Source organism: Nicotiana tabacum, chromosome 2 (assembly GCF_000715075.1).
Source record: "Nicotiana tabacum cultivar K326 chromosome 2, ASM71507v2, whole genome shotgun sequence".
NCBI lineage: Eukaryota > Viridiplantae > Streptophyta > Magnoliopsida > Solanales > Solanaceae > Nicotiana > Nicotiana tabacum.
In genome coordinates, this window is record NC_134081.1 from 58191989 (window position 1) to 58212220 (window position 20232).

Here is a 20232-nt window from a genome sequence, read left to right on the forward strand (position 1 = left end):
AAGATGAAATAGTCTTAAAATGAGGGTGAATGGGAAATGGAGGGAAAATGAAATTTTTTGAGTAAAATTTTAAGTTTCCCCCTCTTGACAATGAAACATTTTCCCATATTGGAAGAGGAAAATATTTTTGGTACGTATATATATAATTGCTCTTCTTGTAGCTCTTAAAGAGTTAAGAAGAAAGCAAGCCTCGCGCCATCGTCATCATCGCTCGCTCGGCTCGGCTCGGCTTCGGCTACGGCTACGGCTACGGCTTCGAATTTGGATTTGGTCAAATGATCGATTGATTGATTAATTTTTTGGACCAAATTTATTTGTTAATAGTAAATATTAACGTAAGATTATCCGCATTTGTAACGGATATGTTTCAATCCGTGTATTGACCACCAGCTGCAATAGCAGCCGCCTAATGCTCTTCCCACCATGGCCAAGTGCTTGCTCCACAAACAAGCTAGTGCATGCTCCACCATGGAGGGTGGAGGGTCGTTCATCTTCAAAGCTGGCTGCTATATCTATGTGCAGCAGTTGAAGAAAGATACGAATGAAAAACGAAAACACCAACAAAACTGAAAAACGCTCAACTTTGGCTATACATTGCACTCCTTCCTCTCAGCATTTCCATACGATTTTCTGAGTTTCTACTCCTTCGTTCTGTATTGTTTTAACTTCAAACAAAGCAACTATAAGTGTGATTTGCTACCGAACTTTGTATTCGCTGAAACACTGGGGTTTGAAGTACCGCTACACTAGTGTGTGGTTCGTTCTATCCTGGGAGGAAATAATCCATAACCTTGGGTACTAGGAGGGGATTAAATTCCTTAAGGAAACACTGTGAATTCAGTGGGCTCGAATTAATTACTGTTTCATTATGATAACTTATATTTTGCAGAATTATTATTTATAAATACAGCAATATTGGCGGGACTAACAACCACAATAGCACATTTTTTCCCTTCCCGACTCACGAACCCCTTTTATTCTATTTTTTAAATTCAAAATTACATTTCCCTATTGTTAATTGCCATGTGTCATAGCAAAGGGCATAATTATCCTATTTCGTAGAGTTCTCGCAATTTTGACCTTTTTCCATTCTCTTATTTTTAAATTCTGAATCTTTTTTAAACACTATTTAAAATGCCACAGGTCATACTATCGCCCCCTCCTCCCCTTCTCCCAATCCCTTTTACCAGACTTCTTCCCCTCTCATACTGTTATACCTAGTTAAAGAGATTAATTTTTGCCTCTTATGGATTAGTTTTATTCTTGTTTACCAAAATAGCTTAATACTTTTGTATACGGTCAAAAGCGTCTTTCATGTGACTTATCGAGAGTAGAACATGACTGTGCAAAGTTCAACCTCGTGAATATCGAGACAGAATACGAAGTGAGGTTGTCGAGTCCGTGACCCAGAGACCGATCAAAGGTCGAGATCGAGCAAAAAAGAGACCGATCAAGATCGAGGAAAGCTTATCGAGCCAAAAAATAGAAAGCCGGAATATCGGCAATTAGGCGAGAATCTCGATGGAAATCTCGGCGCATATCAAGGAGAGGCCAATTAATTAATCTATCATGGGATTTCTTACTATATTTAGAAATTATATTAAGAATATGACTTCCCTACTATATAAAGGGGATCTGATCATTTGTAGAAAGAGGGATATATATAATAAAAGAGCAAGATACTGCCTTTCTTCTGGTTCCCAATATTCAGTCATTTTGTTCTTGTATTAGTTTACCCTTCATTCAGTTTGAGAGTGATCAGACTTGAGGGCCTAGGCCGATTGATTCATTCGGTTTGCATTTATTAATAACTAATTTCGATACCAAATATGTATATTTTCTCTATTTGTACCAAGCTATATATCATGTATCCTTAAAACAACACACAAATTCAATTGTTATCCATTTTTCGGGTAAACAGTTTGGCGTCCACCGTGGAGATAAGGATAATAGTAGTTATTTGGTACAAATCTCTATAAAACATACAATTTTACACTTGCTCTTTGAAGTGTCTTTGATTTCAGGCTAAAGATGACGATCTCCCAATTACTCCCCGTGCATATCGACAACGGATCTGGCTATCAAGGTGAGAATAACAACGTGACACCCGGTGATGGAAGGTCACCCGCTGACCCCGTTGGGATTCGGGTCGTGGATCCAATCGATGTTAATTCACATGTGGCCATTGACGCGAACCGGCATGTCGGTCTCGAAAACAGCGTCCATGGTGGGACCCGATCCACAACTCGAAATACCCAAAATATCGGAGAAGACAGGATCAGCCTACGAATGATCTTCGAAATACTGTAAGCTCAACAGGTGGCGATAGCTCAGTTGTAGAGACAAACCAAGGCACCTAACAGGGCTGAGCCCGATCCACATCAAGAAGTCACCCATAGAACGGGGCCAGCCGTGGTAAGATCAAATAAACAAGAATCGGGGACTAACCCTGAAATCATAAAAATGCTCGAGGAATTGACAAAACGAATAGAGTCAGGGGAAAAGAAGATCGAAGCAAACGATAAAAAGGTCGAAACCTATAATTCCATGGTAGATCAAATCCCTGGGGAACCCACGATACTGAAGGGACTGGATTCAAAGAAGTTCGTGCAAAAGCCTTTTCCTCCGAGCGTGGCCCCAAAACCGATCCCTAAAACATTTTGTATGCCTGAAATACAAAAGTACAATGGAACGACCAATCCAAATGAGCGTGTAACCTCTTATACGTGTGCTATCAAAGGGAACAACTTGGAAGGCGACGAGATTGAGTATGTATTGCTGAAAATATTTGGGGAGACCCTGTCAAAGGGAGCGATGATATGGTACCATAATTTACCACCTAACTCTATTGATTCTTTCGCTATGCTCACATATTCTTTCGTAAAGGCACACGCCGGAGCCATCAAGGTTGAAACCAGAAAATCGAACTTTTTCAAGGTAAGACAAAAGGACAATGAAATGCTTAGAGAATTCGTGTCCCGATTCCAAATGGAACGAATAGACCTACCACCAGTCGCCAACGATTGGGCAGTTCAAGCTTTCACCCAAGGACTCAACATTAGAAGTTCGGTGGCTTCGCAGCAGTTGAAGCAAAATTTGATAGAATACCCGGCTGTCACTTGGACCGATGTCCATAATCGGTATCAATCAAAGATCAGGGTCGAAGATGACCAACTCGGGGCTCCACCCGAGTCAATTTATCATATCATATCCATCGATAGAACTAAGAGGGATATCAATCGAGAAACTAGGTCGAACATGGATCGATATCAGCCGTATAATGGAGAGTATAGTGGCAACAAACCTGGGCGCAACCCTATGCGAAATGAAAGGAGAAATGATCGAGGCCAAAGCTCTCGAGGGTTCATGAGCAGGAACGGTTTCTACAGACATACCGGACCTAAAGAAGCACCACGGTTGTCGGGATATAACTTCAATGCCGATGCATCCGCCACCGTATCGGCTATCGGACGCATCAAAGATATTAAATGGCCTCGGCCTTTACAAACTGATCCTGTACAAAGGGATCCCAACCAGATATGCAAATATCACGGTACACATGGCCATAGAATGAAGGATTGTCGATAATTGAGAGAAGAAGTAGCCCGGTTATTCAATAACGGGCATCTTCAAGAATTTTTGAGCGACAGAGCTAAGAATCATTTCAGAAACAGGGATTCCAATAAACAGAGTGAACAAGACGAGCCCTAACACGTCATTCATATGATCATCGGAGGGGTCGATGTTCCTCAAGGTCCGATGATAAAACGCACCAAAGTATCAATCGCAAGGGAAAAACGGGCTCGAGATTACACACCAGAAGGAACTTTATCCTTCAACGATAAAGACGTAGAGGGAATCATACATCCATATAATGATACACTGGTAATTTCTGTACTCATGAATAAAACTCGAGTTAAACGTGTGTTGATTGATCCAGGTAGTTCGGCCAACATCATTCGATCGAGGGTCGTAGAATAACTCGGCCTACAGGAACAAATCGTACATGTAACCCTAGTACTAAACAGATTCAATATGGCATGTGAAACTACTAAGGGCGAGATAACTTTGCCAGTGAACGTGGCCGGGACCATCCAAGAGACGATGTTCCATGTGATCGAGGGCGACATGAGGTCGCCCTGTTCGGGAGACCATGGATCCACAACATGAGAGCAGTGCCCTCGACCCTTCACCAAGTTCTAAAATTCCCAACACCCAAGGGAATCCAAATAATCTACGGGAAGCAACCCGCCGCAAAAGAAATGTTTGCCATTGAAGAAGTGATTCTGATGTCGTCACTCTCATCATCGAAGGGGTCAAATTCAAAGGGAAAATAGGAGGCCAAATAGCAATCACAAACGCCGGCCTCGACCCGACTAGAGAAGCAAGGGACTGACGAAGATGATGATTACGGGGTCCCTCGATCCTTCATAGTCCCCGATGACTTAGACGCTACCAAATCAACAGTTGAAGAGCTACAGCAAATCATACTAATCGAACATCTCCCCGAACGAAAGGTATACCTGGGCACGGGGTTAAATCTCGAGCTCAGGAAAAGCTTATTCAATTTCTTATAGCTAACATGGATTGTTTTGATTGGTCCCATCTCGACATGACAGGGATCCCAGCGGAAATCACCACCCATAAACTAAGTTTGAACTCGAAGTTTCATCCGGTGAAGCAGAAAAGAAAACCCCAGTCCGAGATCAAATACACCTTCATCAAAAACGAGATCACCAAATTCCTTAAAATAGGGTCCATCCGGGAAGTAAAATACCTTGAATGGTTAGCAAACATAGTGGTAGTTCCTAAAAAAGGAAACAAACTTAGAATATGCATTTATTACAAAGACCTAAATAAAGCATGTCCCAAAGATTCTTTTCCTTTGCCTAATATCGATCTCATGTCGATGCCACGGCCGGCCACGAGATCCTCAATTTTTGCAATGCCTATTCCGGGTACAACCAGATACAAATAAACCTGGATGATCAGGAAAAGACCTCGTTCATCATCAAATACAGAACCTACTGCTATAATGTAATGCCATTTGGGTTAAAAATTGCTGGTGCCACGTACCAATGCCTAGTAAATCGGATGTTCGAAGAACAAATAGGGAAATCTATGGAAGTTTACATTGATGATATGTTAGTTAAGTCCCTGCGAACAAAGGGCCATTTGAAATATTTGCAGGAGACCTTCGGTATCTTGAGGAAATATAACATGAAGCTGAACCCCAAAAAATGCGCGTTTGGGGTCGGGTCAAGCAAATTTCTCGGATTCATGGTGTCCAACCGAGGAATCAAGATCAACCCCAGTAAGATCAAAGATACCGAGGACATCACGACATTTGACAACGTAAAGGTCGTGCAGAGGTTAGCTGGGTGCATAGCTTCCCTGAGGCGATTTATCTCGAGGTCCTCCGATAAAAGCCATCGATTTTTCTCGTTACTAAAAAAGAAAAATGACTTCACATGGACACTGGAGTGCCAGCATGCCTTGGAAGAACTTAAACGTTACTTATCGAGTTTGCCACTGCTTCACACGCCGAGGGCGGACGAACAGATGTACTTATATTTGGCAGTATCAAAAGTAGCGGTAAGTTGAGTCTTAGTCTGGGAAGAACAAGGTACGTAATTTTCAATTTATTACGTTAGCCGAACCTTAGGTGAAGCCGAAACTAGATAAACCCACCTAGAAAAGTTGGCGCTCGCTTTGATAAGCGCCTCTAGAAAACTAAAATCGTACTTCCAGTGTCACCCCGTATGTGTTGTAACAACTTATGCACTTCGAAATATTTTGCATAAACCCGAGATTTCGGGACGGATGGCCAAATGGGCCATAGAAATCAGCGGGTATGATATTGAATATCGACCTCGTACAACCATTAAGTCTCAAATTTTGGCAGACTTTGTGGTTGACTTCACGTCGGCCATAGTACCTGGGGTCGAAAGAGAACTATTGACAAAATCGGGTACGTCTTCGAGAATCTGGATCCTCTTCACGAACGATGCTTCGAACGCAAAAGGGTCTGGACTCAACATCGTACTGAAACCACCCACGGGTAATATGGTTAGGCAATCTATTACAACTGTAAAATTGACTAACAATGAGGCCGAATATGAGGCCATGATTACAGGTCTCTAACTAGCCAAAAGCTTGGGGAGCGGAGGTGATCGAAGCCAAATACGACTCCCTCCTCGTAGTGAATCAGGTGAACGGAACTTTCAAAGTTAGAGAAGAACGAATGCAAAGATACCTAGATAAATTGCAAGTAACTCTGCACTGATTCAATGAATGGACTTTGCAACATGTTCCTCGAGATCAGAATAGCTAGGCTAATGCCCTCGCAAACTTAGGATCATCAATCAAAGACAACGAACTCAATTCGGAGGCCGTCGTATGACTCATGAGGACAGTCGTCAAAGAAGGTCACGCTGAGATAAACACCACAAGCTTGACCTGGGATTGGAAAAATAAATACACAGAGTATTTGGAAACCGGAAAGCTTCCCTCAGATCCGAAAAAATCGAGTGCCATGCGTACGAAGGTAACACGATTCACCTTGTCCGAAGACGGAACCTTGTCCAGAAGAATGTTCGATGGTCCACTAGTGATATGTATGGGGCCGGGAGACACTGAGTATGTTCTGAAGGAAGTTCACGAGGATACTTGCAGAAATCATTCCGGTGCCAAATCATTGGTTCAAAAGGTAATCAAAGTCGGTTATTGCTGGATCGACATGGAGAAAGATGCGAAAGAGTTTGTTCGAAAATGTGACAAATGCCAAAGACATGCACCAATGATTCACCAACCCAGGGAGTTACTCCATTCGGTCTTGTCACCATGGCCGTTCATGAAGTGGGGAATGAACATCATTGGCCCTCTTCCATGGGCACCAAGTAAGGCTCAATTTATCTTGTTTATGACTAACTATTTTTCTAAATGGGTTGAAGCTCAGGCCTTCGAGAAAGTTAGGGAGAAGGAAGTCATTGACTTCATTTGGGACCACATCATATGTCGATTCGGGATACCATCCGAAATTGTGTGTGATAATGGAACACAGTTCATCGGCAGAAAAGTAACCAAATTTCTCGAGGATCACAAGATCAAAAGAATCCTATCAACACCTTATCATCCCAGCGGAAACGGGCAAGCCAAATCAACCAACAAAACCATCATCCAAATTTTTAAGAAGAGGCTGACCAACGCCAAAGGAAAGTGGAAGGAAATTCTACCCGAAGTTCTTTGGGCATACCGCACGACCTCGAAGTCCAGCACCGGCGCAACTCCATTCTCATACCGGTCGGAGAGCCAAGTATCCAATTCTGATATATAACAAAGGAATCAAATAACGAGGCCATGAATACGAGCTTGGAACTATTGGATGGAAGGTGTGAAACCGCCCTCATCTGATTAGCCTCCCAAAAGCAACGAATCGAGAGATACTACAATCGAAGAACTAAACTTCGATATTTTAATATCGGGGACTTAGTGCTAAGGGAAGTCACCCTCAACACTTGAAATCCTAATGAAGGAAAATTGAGTCCGAATTGGGAAGGACCGTACCAAATTCTCGAGATCACCGAAAAAGGGTCCTACAAGCTCGAAACGATGAATGGGGAACAACTACCAAACAATTGGAGCATATCTCACCTAAAACGGTACTACTGCTAAGGTACGCTCTTCTTCAGTTACTTTTCTATTTTCAAAATAACACATGCAGGTGGTCGACAAGAAACGGCGATAAGTCTTTAGGTCTGAAAGCACGTGTCACACTCTTTTTCCCTCAGACCGATTTTTATCCCAAATGGGTTTTTTCGGCAAGGTTTTTAATGAGGAGAAGATGAATCGTGCTAACTTAAAATCAAGCCCGATTATGAATCGGCACCGAAGATCAATCCAACTTTGCAATCAACCTCGAATACTGGGGAGCTACCCTCGGATATACATTTATCTTCGAATAGAAAACTCTAGCTAGGAGAATACTTCATAAAGGGAGGGTCTCGATAGATAGGATTTATTGTTAGGGCCAAACGGTCAATACGATTCATGCCCATGTAGATCATTCGAACCCTGACGTAAAATATGTACGCATGTATGATTGTCTCGATCGAGAATAAAGAGAAATACTATTCTTGCAATCATCTTATGTTTTAAAAAACTTTCCTCTTTACACATCAAAGAGCTTCGTACTTTCGAACATAACAAGCCCAAGGGAAACACATAACCGGAATACGAATGATCGCTCCCTCACTCGGGGACTGCCATTCGACTCAAACAGCCCAAGTCATCGGGCCTCTGGAGCAAAAGACCTAATAGGCAACACCCCGAATTCTGAAGGTCACGACCACCTCACTCGGGGACTATAATCTCAGGCAAGCCCGGATAAAATGGGAAAACAACCCCAAAGGACAGCTCCCGAATAAAAAGACTACGGCTAACTTAACACGGTTCAGAGACGTCCGAAGACGGTCAAAATTTCTTTTACAACCGGTTCTAAAGGCTACCCTCGGCAAAAATCTCAAAACTTAAGATGTTTTCGGGAAATAACTTTTGTAACATCATCCATTAATGCCTTATCCTAGAAAGACAATAAAGGAAAAGGTTTGTTCGAACCCTCGAACACAACCTTACTTCATGCTAAGGCATTTTTTACCTTTGTAAATGCAAATGAAAAAACAAAGGAAAAATAAGAGAGCTGAAAGGGAAAGAAAAACCTTATATTCATATACAATAATTTTTTACAAAGGCCAAATCGGCCTAATACAAAAATTTACAACGGCCAAAAATAGCCTCAGAAAAAATGTAAAAGAAAAATAAAAAACCTAAAGTCCTAAGTGGCTTGGTCGTCATCGGAGGTTGCATCTCCATCCTCGGGATTTTCTCCATCTTCGAATTCACCTGAGCTCTCGGAGTCTTCCTCAAGGAAGGCCAGCCTTCGGGCCCTGGTTTCATCTACTTTGGCACTTTCAATTTCGGCCATAATATCGAATCCCTGGGCATTAACTCCCTCGAGAGCTTCCCTTCGAGCTTGCCATTTTGCATGATCCACCATGTCCTTAGCCTTGGCCTGAATGGCCTCAACATCGACCCTAAACTGGGCCACTTTAGCATCAATGTTTATGTTGGCCACAACCATCTCGGATTTGGCCACGGTCACCACGGATTTGGCCGCTTCGAGATCGTTGGCCAAGCTTGCCTTGTCAGAAATGGCCAAATCCAACCGAGACTGAAGCTCCTTGATCCTTTAGACCTGCACCGAGGCCTTTGCTTTTGTAGCCCGAAGCTGGGTCTCGGTCAACTCCAATTGGGCTTGGACAGTCTCCTTTTTCGAGGCTAGGATGTCCATGTTCTTTTTTAATTCTTCTACCTCGGCCTGTATCGCATCTGCCTGCGTCTGGAGCCGTCCGATTTGTTCGAGCCTCTGTCGAAACTGCAGAATCAAATCATTAGTAGTCATCTCCAATTCATCTTCACTATCGTGAAGAACTCGGAATACCTGCTCGATCATCTCGGCATGCTCATCCCGAGTTGTCACTAAGTCGACCTGAAGCTTCTCACTGAAAAGCTTGTAGGTATCACTTTTCTCAGTGAGGTTCCAAACCTCAGCCTCATGCTCCTCTCGGATTCGGAGGAAAGCCTCGTGATGCAACACAGAAGCCTGCAAATAAAGGAGAAGATGTTAGAATTACCTACAACTCTGAGTTTAAAAGAAATAATGAAGAAACCTTTGAAGTTACCCAATTCAGATCATGTTGGGCCTCATTGAAAAGACAAGTTTCTCCCACCGCGTTCATCACGGCTTGGTCTTCCTCGGTCACCAAGGATCGAAGGTAGATAGCAATCCCCATGGAAGGAGAGAAAATAAGGGCATCTGCCGGGATAGAAAGCATTATATTCCGCCTACGGTCGGGACTAACCCTTGGGGGAGGGAATCGGTCCACCGGTTTTGGGCTCGATGAAGAACCGGTAGCACTCGGTGACGGTACTTTTTCAGTATCGATAAATCACCAAACCCGGTGGCATCCTCCAAAGCACCAGACTCAAACCCATCCAAAAAGCCTTGGATATCGGTAGCCCTGTGACTACCTTCGTAAGAACGGCCTTCCAAAACATTGGCCTCATGGATCATAGCATCCGAAATCTGAGGTGATCCAGAAATATCGATCACTCCGAGTTCTTCCCTCGAGACATCCTCTGCTGCCAGGGAAGCATCACCCCCGATCTCTCTCTCGACCATCTCAGCTTGGGACGGAGTGGCCTCTTCCTATTTTGGTTCAGGAACTATAGCCAAAGCTCCCTCTTCGACCTCTGCCAGATCGGAGGACTATGGTATTGAAGTACCAGCCCATACGCAGGCCATTAATTGGGGATTATCTTCCTCTTTTCCTTCTTCGGGCTCGTCCCTTAATCGACTGATTAATTCCGAAGACATAACACCGGTGGTCCCCTTGGGCTTGTGAGACTTCCTCGCCGATTTTTTCTTTTCCGAGCCCGAGGAATTCGGAGCCCTTTTCTCTTCTTCTTTTTGGCCTGCTTCGGAGCAGGTGGAAGGACTTCTTCGTCACCAGACGGGGGCCTCATTGCAACATCCTTTCCGAGGCCTGCAAAAGAAAAAGATGAGTAAGATCGAAGAAAAGCCTGAACGACCACCGTTCTAAGAAGGAAACTCACCATGGTTACGGGCCTCCCATCGACCCTTCGACAACTCCATCCAAGCATGCTCTGAGTACGGCCTTTGTAACACGAGGCCTTCGACCCATTTTCTAAGATTCGAAATCGGGTCCGGCATCTGGGCCACAGTAGCAATGCCAGAAAATATCAATAAAAAGAAATAAGAAGAAAAGCAACGAGATTAAAACCTTCTGAGAAAAGTGCTACTTACGTTTCATGTTCTATTTCTCGGGAAATGGCATGTATTTAGCAGGGATCAGATCCGAAGTCCTTACTCGAACAAATCGACACATCCAACCTCGGGCCCGACCTTCATCTATACTCGAGAATGGAGCCTTATTGGCTCGGCGAGCAAGCTTAATCAACTCCACTCGATAGAGTCAGGGACTATAGAGGCACACAAGGTGGTCGAGGGTAAAGGGACATCCCTCGATTTTGCTTACAAAAAAATCGGAGGAGAATCACTATTCTCCAGAAAGAGGGGTGGATTTGGCCGAGGGTCACATCTTACCTTTTACAAAAGCCAATAATGATAGGATCTAAGGGACCCAATGTAAAGGGATAAGTGTAAACACTTAAAAACCCCTCCACGAAGGTAGTGATCGATTCATCGGGCGAAGGAACAACCACATGCTTATCGACCCAGTTGCATTCATGTTTAACCCTAGGGAGGAGTTTTTCAGTGATAGTAGATATGTACCTCAAGACCGGTTCATATCAGCCCGCTACCAAAGAGGCCTTCTCGACCCTAAAATCAGTAACGGTCCGGCACCCTACCGGAACTAATTCCTCAGGGTGAGGTTCCGCCATAACCTCACCACTGACGGGCCGTAATGAAGAAACAACTTCCTTTTGAGGTACGGTTTTGGAAGTTTTCGCCATTTATGAGCAAAGGAAAAGAGAATTAGGATGATATGCGGTTTGATTAGAGTTCTAGAAATTTTGGTGTAAGAATTGTGGAGCAAAGGGATTCTTTCTGATGAAGAAGCAAGAGTAGAAAGAGCTTTTGAGTGCGAAAGTTTGAATACTTATAGCCTAGTGATGGCGATTCAGAACTGACAGTGGCCAAAGCTGACATGCATTTAATGCCTCGGTAACTGGACCGACAAGACATTTTGTCACATACCCCATAATCGGGCTCGTCGTTGACGTCATTACCCATCTATTTGGAGTTCGTAAATTCATATCGTTTCTCGCCATCTTCTTTCCAAGAAACGAGGGGACTATCTGTATACGGTCAAAATCGAGCCTGTCTTTCACGTGACTTATCGAGAGTAGAACATGACTGTGCAAAGTTCAACCTCATGAATATCGAGACATAATGCGAAGTGAGGTTGTCGAGTCCGTGACCCAGAGATCGATCAAATATCGAGATCGAGCAAAATAGAGACCGATCAAGATCGAAGAAAGCTTATCGAGCCAAAAAATAGAAAGCCGGAATATCCGTAATTAGACGAGAATCTCGGTGAAAATCCCGACGTATATCAAGGAAAGGCCAATTAATTAGTCTATCATGGGATTTCTTGCTGTATTTAGAAATTATATTAAGAATAGAACTTTCCTGCTATATAAAGAGGGTCTGATCATTTGTAGAAAGAGGGATATATACAATAAAAAAGCAAGATACTGCCTTTCTTCTGGTTCCTAATATTCAGTTATTATGTTCTTGTATTAGTTTACCCTCCATTTAGTTTGAGGGTGATCAGACTTGAGGGCCTAGGCCGATTGATTCATTCGGTTTGCATTTATTTCGTTTAATAGCTAATTTCGATACCAAATATGTATATTTTCTCTATTTGTACCAAGCTATATATCACGTATCCTTAAAATCACGTACAAATTTAATTGTTATCCATTTTCCGGGTAAACAACTTCGAAGAAGACTTATGCTGGATTGTAAAAATTAGGTGGTATATGATCATTTTTGGTTGGATTATCCGAGATTGAAAATACTTGAACCAAAATACCGTAATGAGATATTATCATGCTCAAAATATGGGAAGGTTGGAAGTGTTTCAGTAAAGAAAGTTTGACATCAATGTTAGAATAAAAAAACATGTCACGATTAAGATAAGCCAAACTATAAGAATCAACCAATCATTAGAATTGGCATTCAACTCCTTAAGCTACTTTAGAGTATTTATAACCATTAGACAAGTAATAGAAGTTAAATCATCTATCATCATTATGTTCACAATCTTTGAGTTGCAAAATCCAAGGGGCTTCGAGATCGGATGGCGTGACATGCTCATTAGCAAGCATTGATCTCCATGACATGCAAATAGCAGTCATCTGTATATAGTCTCCGATGCTTGTTTTCTTTACTATCATCTCCATGATTTCTGTGGGACATCTTTTTGCCACATGGTGCTAATTTTACTTGTTTTCTGTTGGCACATCCAATTCCTCAAAAGGGCTGTTGGTATTGGCAGAGAGGGGGAGAAGGGGAGTTGAATTAAGAGAAAAAGAGTTTATATATTGTAGGCATATGAATTTTAATTGTAGATAAAATCTTTATAACAGTAAGAGAGGAAAGGGGATCTGGTTAAAGAGGGAGGGTTTTATGATATGTGATATTTTAATTAGGATTAAAATTCAGAATTTAAAAATAAGAAAGTAATAAAAAGTCAAAATTTTCCCAGAACTATATGAAAAGGGGGTCATTAGTCGGAAAGGGTAAAAGTAAAATGTGCCCTTTTGGTCGCAACAGGGATATTAATGCCACCAACTTTTAACAGAGGGTAAACTTATCCTATTTTGACTAGTCCAAGGACAATTTTGACCTTTTTCTATTAAATTTTTGATAGATAAACGTGAAATAGAAAGCTGCCATTTAAATTCAGTGAGCCTCATTAAAAATGTTAGTTTTCAATCTCTTTTATTTGTTGTGAACAATTTCTTTGACATAATCATATTGCTCATTAGAGTAAGATTTTATCCTTAAAAAGCACAAAAGAGAAAATGCAGGTAGAAACACTTGAAAGAAGTAGATTGAAGTGTTAAAGCATATGACACATTTGTTCATCCACCAAAAGTCCTCATCATTCACATTTGAATCACCGAGAAATACTGTGAGATAGATAGAATCTTCCACCTTTAACAAGAGGTATTGGGTTTGAATTTTGAGATTTGAGAAATTTTTGATAAAATATATTTCCTATTAAATGAACTTTACTAACACGAATTTAAATTAGTCGTAATAGTAAATATTAATATCTTAACTTATCAGAGAAAAAATATTCAATTACGTCACCTACTAGATCCTCAAATAAATTCTATTTCAGAAATATCCAGCTTACTATAAGGTCAAAGACGGGCTTTGGTGTGGCTGCAAAGCTAAATCTATTACTTATTGGAGGAGTTCGGAACCAAAGTATGATTCATTTGGACTCAAGAGACACAATTAAGTTTAAAAAAAAATTGGGCACCATTTTATATATAGCGCGGTTATTCACCGCGCTATACCTTAAAAATGGAGGGCAAACCGATTTTTGAAATCCAGAACCCATTTGTGGTTCTTTTGGATAAGTGTGACGAAAATGTGTTTTTAAAAAAAAGAGTAACATTTTTATATATAGCGCTCTTTTAAAGAGCGCTATGCTTTAACGGAGTTTTGGCCGTTAAAGTATAGCGCTCTTTAACTCTTTAAAAGAGCGCTATATATATAACGCTCTTTTAAACCGCGCTATATACATAGCGCGGTATATAACCGCGCTATACCTATTTTGTGGGCCCACCAATAAGTCTCCTGCGTTTAACTGACATAACAATAATTCAAATGGGTATAGCGCTCTTTTAAAGAGCGTTATACCTAAAAAAAAATCAGCCCACCGAGCTAGGCATTGCCTTATTTAAAGGCGTTAGGATTTTACAAAAATCCATTCAAAAATATTCTTAACTCTCGTTCAAATTTTTCTTCTTGTTAAATTCTCAAACATTTTTTCATAATGTCTGAAAAGCGAAAAGTAAGGGTTTCATTATATTGGGGAGGTGAGGTTGTGGTGGCGAATAACTCTGTGAGCTATAGTTTATCTCCACAGTGTCATGTTAAGTTGCCACTTACAATGGAGTACGATAGATTGATATCGTTGTTATGTAATAAAATGAGTGTGAGAAAATGTTCGGTGAACCTTAAAGTAACCGAAAGATATTTGTATTCCGTCACTACGCAAAGATTTGCTTGTTATGCTGAGTTTAACATCGACGATGATGAAATTTTGAGGGATTTTTTGAGGACTCCGGATGAATACCGAGAATTTTTTGTGATAAAAATGTTGAAAATGTACGTCAAGGTCGAAGACGTTCGCAATAATGAGGTTGCGCATAGTAGGGATAACCCTCAGTCATCGGGTGGTTATTCTGGAGCAGTTTTTGCCGGACAGGTTCCGGATGAAAGAGTTTGCGCTAATTTAAACTTATCACCACGGACGAATGAGGAGCGAGAAAATAATTTCTCTCCTGCTTTACATAATCTACAAGACGAGTGGTAAACTTCAATTTTCCTTAGTGTTACGTTGTATATTTTTGTTGTATTGAATTTGTATTAACACTCATATATTCCACAGGGAGTACCGGCCAGATATGACTTTTACAAGTTATGAACCCACGCCCAGTTGGAATATGCGTAGTTCTGGTGTGTTGGATCATGGTGGTCCATCCGGGAGTCATCACCAATATGATAATGTCCATCAAGGAATGTCAATACGTTACGACTTGTAAGTGAAGTGATACATCTATATAGAAAGTATTTATTAATTTCAGTAGCTTATTATTTTGTTGTTTGTGCAGTGAAAACGAGCAAGTTGAACCACCTGTCCTCACTCAATTGCCCGAAGACGACATATTAAATCGGGATCTGGCAGATGCACAGAGTGAGGAAGAGAACAGTGATTATGACAACAATGCCGATGATTCCGGAGACGGCACACCCTTCCCTCGTGAGGATGGTGACGAGGAGGAAGAGAATGAAGGACCTGACTTGACGAGGGAGTATGCTCCACCCCCTGTTAGACCAAGAGTGTACGAGTCCCAAGTACCGTTTCATTCAAGGAAGATTCCCTACCTTGATAACTTGCCAAGTATGCTGGATGTGGATGCTCTTACAAGGGATTTTGATGAAATTCGGACAGCAATATAGGATGATTCTAGACCAACGGTGCTGGCAAATGGCATGCTTTTTCCTGATAAAGTGCGCCTAAGCATGGCGGCAAAAATATACAGCATAAAAGAGTGTCGTGAGATGACGGTATGGGAGTCAAGTCCGGATGTATACAAGGTTGTTTGTCGCAGATAGTTTACGGGTTGTCATTGGATGCTGCGTGCAAGCAAGAAGAACACAGGTCTGTGAAAAGTGGGTAAATATATTCCCACTCACAGATGTGAAATGGACACATTCAATGGGAATCACTACAACTTGGATATTGACTTGATTTTTCTTGTCCTTATTCCACACCTTGAAGCGTCCATAAGGTATAAAATCAAAGAGTGCATTACATCAGTCCACCAGGAATATGGTCACATCATTACCAAAAGAAAGGCATTTCTCGGGCGCAAACGTGCATTTGAAATTGTTTATGGTAATTGGGATAAGTCATTTGCAGCTCTACCCAGTACATGGCCGCACTGCAACACTTTAACCTCGGGACGGTTGTTGAATGGAAGCTTGAGCGTAGTCCGAAAAAATCAGAATATATATTCAATTATGTGTTCTGGGCATTTAAACCAGCAATTGATGGTTTTTCGCGTTGCCGGCCGGTAATATCCATAGACGACACTCATATCTATGGAAAGTATGATATCAAGCTGTTGATAGCCGTTGCAGTAGATGCTAATGGACAAATATTTCCTCTAGCATTTGCTATTTGTGCCAATGAAAGCCAAGAGACGTGGATGCTGCTTTTGAATCATTTGAAAGAGCACGTTGTCAAACAGTGTTCCGGCATTTGTCTAATATCTGATCGGCATAGTGGTATCTTAAGTTCTGTAGAGAACTTGCCTGCATAGAAAGAACCTTATGCCTACCACCGTTACTGTGTGAGGCACTTTAAGGCCAATTTTCAGAAGGCACATCCCAACAAAGATCTGCATGATTTGATGTGGATGGCAGCAACAGACCACCAAGAGCATAAATTCCGGAGGCACATCGAATCTATCAGGCAGGAAGACGAGAGAGCCTATCATTGGTTGATGCGACATGAGCTTCAGAAGTGGACTTTGCATGCGAATGGTGGAAGAAGATGGGGAATTCTGACTACAAATGTGTCAGAATCTTTCAACGGGTTATTGAAGTCATCAAGAGGATTGCGTGTCACTGTCGTGGTGCGGATGTCGTTCAAGCAGATGGCGGAGAGGTTTGTTGAAAGGACTGCAGCTGCAACATCATTGATGGAAAGGGGTGTTGAATTTATGCCACTGCCGATGAAGAGATTTGAGAAATACAGGCGGCGAGCACATTGGCATTCATTTTTGCAGTATGATCACGACAGAAATATTTTTGAAGTTCGCACCGCTATCCATCAAAATCGGGGGAATAATGTACATACATAAATGAATCTAGAAGGTTATGCTCTTGTGGGAAATGGTCCATCTACCACATGTCGTGCTCACATGCCATCAGGTGCTTTTAACATACAGGTTTAGGACCAACCAACTACGTTGATAAACAATATAGTGTTGTTGCTTACTTAAACACCAATAGTGGGCAGTTGTAGCCAGTGGGTGCTGAGCATTATTGGCTGCCGGAACCATTTAAAATGGTGTGTAACAAGGACTATTTGCGTCAAATACAGGTGCAGAAGAGAATGCGTATACGGAACCAAATGGATGTTAGCGATACCGTTTATGCGCGCAAATGTGGTATATGCTCGCAAACAGGACACGACCGTCATAAATGTCCTTCAGTTGGTTTGGGTGGCAATGGTAATCAAGCTCGTGGTGGGTGTTCTTCTGAAATTCCCAACTATCAATGGGTTTATGTTGTAATAAGTAGATGTTTTGTTTATGTTGCAAGATGTATCAAATAAAATTAAGTTTCCATTGTTGTTAAATCTTATTGATATTAACATTTTTCAGTTGAGTAAATTAATGCATTTCTCCCTCCCGTTCATGTAATCAAAAATAGTATTGGATTAAAAAACGGAAAAATATGTGAATATATTTGATAAATATAGTTCAAAAATAGTTGAGTTAAAGGTAGATTTCTGATAAATATGTGAATACACATAGCGCGGTTAAATACTACGTTATGTGAATATATATAGCACGGTTAAGTACTACGTTACGTGAATATATATATATATATATATATATATCGTGGTTAAATACTATGTTATGTGTATTGTCTTGTCGAACTGAAAAGCTGCCCGTCTGAGAAAAACGTTATTTTGTATCCGTAATCATCTTTAAAACACAAAGCATAACACGGTTAAATACTACGCTATGTGAATATATATAGCGCGGTTAAATACTACGTTATGTGAATATATATATAACGGTTAAATACTACGTTATGTGTATTGTCTTGTCGAACTGAAAAGCTGGCCGTCTGAGAAAAAGCTGTTTTGTATCTGTAATCATCTTTAACATGCAAAGCATAGCGCAGTTAAATACTACGTTATGTGAATATATATAGCGCGGTTAAATACTACGTTATGTGTGTTGCCTTACTGTTACTGTGTGAGGCACTTTAAGGCCAATTTCTGCGCTTAACAATAACCAATAGCAAAACTTTCCATAAAAGCAAGGTTTTTTTAACGCTTTAACAAATGTCTGAACGCCTTTATGTACCAAGGTGCCAGTGTGGCAAAGAGTGTTTGATGAATAACTGTTGGGATGATGGTGAATTTGGACGCCTCTACTGGATGTGTGTGGACAAGTTTTATAGGGTTCCCGACGAACCTTTTTGCAATTTTGAGGTATGGATTGATGAACCCTGTAAGAAGGAATGCTACAAACGATCTTTGCAGTATCTTCATGATTTGACCTTAAAACAGTGTGAATATGAAAAAGAATATAAACGAGAAATTGCGGAGTTGAAGGAGAAACTGAAAGAGGCAGAATTAGAAAAAAATAAGATGGAAGAGAAATTTAAGTGGTTGGAGTAGAGAATAATGGGCGACAGTGACTAAACAATGACATGTATGTGTTGAGTGTACTACTTTATCTTTATGTTTCCCGTGTCATATATTTTTATTAGTTGTACTGAATTTAAATTATGTTAAGTTACTATGTTTTGTGTTTGTATTGTAGTATAAAAATAAAGAAGGAACGGGAAAATAAAAACATAATGCGTATATTATGTAAACATAAACAATTGTTGTTATTATTTACATAAAATAATATTTACATAAAATACAAAAAGAAAAATCAATGTGTCCCACAGCCTATGTGCTTCAATGCAGCCGCTGGCCTGAGGCGCATCCCATCCCGCCCGGCTATGCTATCAGGATCATCCTCATCACGGCGCCTCTTTATAGCAGGATGCGTTGTAGCATGATCATCAGTGGTGCTGGCAGGATCGGTAGAAGGGGCCGTCAGTCCAGTAGAAACCTAAAGAAGAATAAGTCAGCTCAGTATAAGAAAGTATATATTAAGTCACAACAATTTAAATTGCCTTACCTTGGTCTCGCCGGGCTCCTGAATATAATCTTCCGTCGCAGCCATGTCAGCATCGCACAAATGGGCCTCCGTGGCGGGCGGGGATGAAGCCTTAATAAGAAAATTAATAAAGTTATGGAAAATAAATGAGAAAAGAAAAAACAAATTTAAATTTAATACTAATAAAAACATACATGCGCCTGTGATGATGAGCCATAACTCAGCCGGCGCCCACTATCCAAATTTTGGGTCGGCCGATCCTCAGCAGCGGTCGATGACCCTAGGAAGTATGCTTCCCAATCCTATCCGGTAAGGTTCGTGGCCGTGATCAATAACGTACATGACGGGGTCACCTGCGAAGTCCCTGGAGTGAGCTGCATCCCAAGGCTGTATGACGGCATGCTGGTGGGATATTCGTCCGGCTCATGTAGGTCACCCGGCAGATCAGCACCAACATCATCAATAGGGACCTCAACGCCCCCTTGCTGGGGACCAGCTCCTCACCGCCCACCACGACCCCATGCGGCAGCCCTGCCTCATGGGACACCCCTACCTCCAGGGGCACCCCTGCCTCGTGGGGCACCCCTCCCTCGTTGGTACTGCTCTGGCGCCACATAAGCAGGGTTGTGTCCCAAGCGCTGATCCTCTCGAGCTCGCTGCAGTGTCCGGGCAGCCACCTCTGCAACCTGCCGGTCGTAATCGTGCAAAGCGGCCGCTCCCTCGCCGGCATGTTGCTGCATCTGCAGTCCCATCTGGTAGACTATATGTAGGCCAATAGCCTGCACAATATATAAAATATAAACTACAGAACACTAAGTTACAGTTATATAATTAATAATAACAGAAAATATACTTGGGCCTCGTGCCGCCCGGCATATGGAACGTACCGACCGCCAGCTTGATGAATAAGTCGGGTAACGTGGCGGTACCAGGGCATATAGAGCTAAATAGTCTCCGTCTGAA